Source organism: Otolemur garnettii, unplaced genomic scaffold (assembly GCF_000181295.1).
Source record: "Otolemur garnettii isolate 467f Iridium unplaced genomic scaffold, OtoGar3 scaffold00020, whole genome shotgun sequence".
Classification (NCBI taxonomy): domain Eukaryota; kingdom Metazoa; phylum Chordata; class Mammalia; order Primates; family Galagidae; genus Otolemur; species Otolemur garnettii.
This window is the reverse complement of record NW_003852415.1, coordinates 12588416-12592972: the sequence shown is the minus strand read 5'-3', so window position 1 is coordinate 12592972 and position 4557 is coordinate 12588416. Positions and strand designations below refer to the sequence as shown.

The following is a 4557-nucleotide window of genomic DNA, read 5'->3' as shown; positions in this document are numbered from 1 at the left end:
AAGGGAAGGAAAATGATATTCCTTGCAAATGGTAATCAAAGGAAAGCAGGAGTAGCTATGCTCGTACCAAATAAAGTAGACGTTAAATTAAAATGATAGAGACAAAGAAAGTCATTATATGATGATAAAAGGCTAATTCAGGCAGAGAATAATATAATTATGTATGCACCCAACACAAGAGCACCCAGTCCCAAATATATAAAGTACATTTTAGAGTTAGAGGGATAGATTACAATATAATAACTGTAGGGGACTTTGCACTCTCCTTTTAGCAATGGACAGGTAATTCAAACAGAAAATCAAAATGGCCAACACCATAGAAAGATAATTCTTTAGCCTCCTGCTTGAAACCAACAGCTTCAGCAAACTGCTGGCCTTGATTCTGGGCCAACAGAAAATCATATCTAAGGGAAAAGTTTGTAGTAACAAACCCCTACCTTTAAAAACTACAAAGATCTCATTAAACAACTTAACACTACACTTCAAGGAACTAGAATAAAAAGAAATAAAAAATAACATGCAGAATTAAAAGGAGAAAACACATAATAAAGATAAGAGCAGAAATAAACAGAAGTAGAGACTGAAACCCAGCACAACAGATCAACAAAATAAAGAGTTTGTTTTTTTGAAAAGATAGACAAAACTGACAAACCTTTGGATAGATTTAAAAAAGACTCAAAGTAGAGATGAAAAAGGAGACATCACAACCAAAACTGTAGAACCACTGGACTATTAGGAACAACTATACACCAAAAAAATATATAAAATGTAGAAGAAATGAAAAATTCCAGGACAAATTCTACCTTTCAAAATTGAATGATGAAGAAATAGCAAATCTAAATGGAAGAACAATGAGTAACAAGATTGACTCAGGAATAAAAATTCTCCCATCAAAGAAAAGTTCCCCGAGTATGCTTCTAAACTCATTTTATGAGGCCGACATTACTCAGACACTACCAGCCAGAGACATGAAAAGAAAAATATACAGGCCAATATTACTGATAAACATAAATGCAAAAATGCTCAACAAAATACAAGCAAGTCACATAAACAACTGAAAATATATTTAATGGGCACATTAGTTCAGTCTTTCCTTGTTACCTCGTGCTTTCAGAAGCCAGGAGCCTGAGGAGCCATACTGGCCTGTGAGCTATCTCTGGGGAAGGACTCCAGCAAAATTATCACATCAGAAGATGTCCTTCTCAACTGTATACCTTTAAGATCCCACTAGTATTTTCAAAGGAAAAATATGACTCTTCTGCTCATACTGCATAGAATTAAAGCAGTAAAGACAATAATAAAGTGAGAGTAAGTAAATTTTGGCATGGCTACAGGTAATTTAATTATTTCTAAACATTCATTTATTCACCTATTTATTTACTGCTTGAGCTGTAGACCCAGGTGATGCTCAGTTCTAAGACTTCAAAGAAACACCATACAATGTATTATCCTCTGAGACTGGAGGTACTAAACTTTTTTTTTTTTCTCTTTAATTTCAGATTGATGTAAGGGCACAAATGTTGAGGTTATATTGCTTTCATTTCTAAGATAAAGTTTAAGTTGTAGTTGAGCCCTGCACCAAATATACATACTGAACACCCTCACTTTGTGCACATTTAGTGAGATCTCACGAGCACCTCCCCCCCCCGCCTCCCCTCTCTCCCTGGCTAGACTATACCTGTGTTTTTTTTTTCCTGTGGGTTTGTAGCTGTTTATAGGTTTCATAATAGTATTGAGGACATTGGATACTTTTTCCCCCTTTCTTCTAATACATTATAAAGAAAAATGTGTTTCAACTCCATCCTGGTAAACACAAATGATGTAAAGTTTCCATCTTTTCTTATGGCTGGCTAGCACTCCACGGTATACATATACCACAGCTGGTTAATCCATTCGTGAGTGATGCACACGTGGGTGAATTTCACGTCTTGATAACTGTGATTTTTAACTGCAATAACATTCTACTGCTGATGTCCTTGTGGTAATATGTTTTTTTCTTTTTTTCTTCTGGGTAGATACCTAGTAATGGGATTGTTGGATCAAATGGAAGGTCCACTTTTAGTTCTTTGAGAATTCTCCATTCTTCTTTCCAGGGGGTTGTATAAGTTTGCAATCCCATCAGCAGTGCAAAAGTGTTCCATTCTCCCCACATGCACACTAGCATCTGCAGATTATGAATTTTGTGATGTGGACTAATCTCCCTGGAGTTAGGTGATATCTCACAGTGGTTTTGATTTGCATTTGTCTGATAATTAAAGACGATGAACATTTTTTATGTGTTTGTGGGTTATTCCTCTGTCATCTTCAGAGGACTGTCTGTTCAAGTCTCTTCCCCACTTATAAATGTTTTTTTTTTTCTTTTCTTGTTGGTTAATTTGAGTTCTCTGTAGAGTCTAGCTATCAGCTCTTTTTCAAATTCATAGCATACAAATATCTTCTCCCATTCTGAAGGCTATCTGTCTGCTTTAGTTGTGGTCTCTTTCACTGTGAAGAAAGTTTTCAGTTTGATCACATCTCATTGATTTATCTTTGGTGTTGCTGCAATTGCCAAGGGGGTCTTTTTTCATAAAACCTTTCCCAGGCCAATATTGTGAAGAGTTTTCCCCACACGTCCTTCCAGAATTTTTATTGTTTCATGTATTAAATTTAAATCTTTTATCCAGTGAGAGTCCATTTTTGTCAGTGGTGAGAGGTGTAGGTTCAATTTCAGTCTTCCGTACCTGATTACGCAGTTCTCCTAGCACCGTTTAAGTAGGGATTCTTTCTCCTGGATGTGCTTTTCTTTTGTTTATCAAGATCAGATGGCCATATGTGCTGGGTTCATCTCTAGGTTCTCTTCTTTGTTGCATAGATCTATCTCTCTATTTTTATACCAGTACCATACTGTTTTGATCACTATGGACTTGCAGTATAACCTGAAGTCTGGTAATGTGATGTCTCCAGATTTGTTTTTATTTCTTAAAATTGTATTGGGTACTCAGGTTTTATTTTTTTTCTGTTTCCATATGAAGCAAAGTACTATATTTTTGAGTTCTTCAAAACATGACAAGAGTGCTTTGATTGGTATTGAATTAAATCTATAGATTGCTTAGGGTAGTTTGGACATTTTAACAATGTTGATTCTTCCCAGCCACAAGTGGCATGTTCTTCCATTTGTTAATGTCTCATACTGTTTCTTTTCTCATGTTTTTGAAGCATAGTTCTTATCATAGAGATCCTTTACATCCTATCTTAGATATATTCCCAGGTATTTCATTTTCTCTGGAGCTCCTATGAAGGATATTATTGAAACTCTAATTCTTAGATGAGAAATAGAGGAATGCTATCTAAAATAAAAGTTGATATTTGCTGCAAGGTTTAAAGCAGTGAAACTCTGTAAAATTTCACGATTCTGGCCTTTAACTCTGATGATCTTGGACAAGTTGCTTAACATCTCTTAAAAAGATTTCCATTTTTTTTAATACTTCTTTAAATTAAATGATAGCTGTGTACATTAATGTAATCATGGGGTACAGTGGATGTTTTCATATACAATTTGAGATATCTTCATGAAACTGGTTAACATAGCCTTCATGTCATTTTCTTAGTTATTGTGCTACGACATTTATATTCTACTTTAAGAAAGATTCAATTGTACCCTTGAAAGATAATCCACAGAGGTGATCCCTCCAGTCACCCTCCCTCCAACCATCCACTCCCTCCCATACCCTCTCCCTCCCCCCTCCCCATATTCTTAGGCTATAATTAGGTTATAGCTTTCATATGAAAGCTATAAGTTAGTTTCATAATAGGAGTGTGTACATTGGATACTTTTTCTTCCATTCTTGTGATACTTTGCTAAGGAGAACATTTTCCAGCTACATCCATGTAAACATGAAGCACATAAAGCTTCCATCTTTCTTTATGGCTGCATAGTATTCCATGGTGTACATATACCACAGTTTATTGATCCATTTGTGGATAGATGGGCACTTGGGCTTCTTCCACAACCTGGCAATTATGAGTTGGGCTGCAATAAACATTCTGACACAAATATTTTTGTTATATCCAGAAGCTTTCCATCTTTGAATGAATTAGAATAACAAGGTGATCAATGTCATCTTGTGGCTGTAGGAATTAAACGAAATTACATGTGTAGTGCAATTAAGCTAGCATTACATGTTCAGTAAATGCTTTCCATTTTCATTACTGTTATTATTTCAGAAATGTATAAAATTATGTGGACCATATATTTTAATCTCTTTGAGAAATGAATAAATGGAAACACGTGCAAGGAGTCCACACATCGGGTCTTTTCACCTGTCTTAACCTTTTTTGTTTGGTTTCCTTTGAATTTAAGCTTACATACAAGACAATTCAATGGGTAGTTTGAATCATCTCCTTTCGTCAGAAATTTATAAGGTAGATGTTACCAGGACCTTATATGTTAATTTTAAAAAACTTGACTGTGATAATAAACTGGACTACTCCCAGTCATTCCATCTTTATAATAATAATTAAAGATGTTTATCACCATGAAAACTCATTTATTGAGAATTACCAATTGTACATTCTTTA

At 35.0% G+C, this 4557-nt stretch overlaps 1 non-coding gene across 1 annotated transcript; it reads right to left on the bottom strand.

The window, feature by feature from the left end:
- Nucleotides 1-257: 257 nt before the first annotated feature.
- On the bottom strand, nucleotides 258-391 carry LOC111724229. Its single transcript, XR_002772560.1, has one exon. It is a non-coding gene; the product is annotated as a small nucleolar RNA SNORA2/SNORA34 family (small nucleolar RNA).
- Nucleotides 392-4557: the final 4166 nt, after the last annotated feature.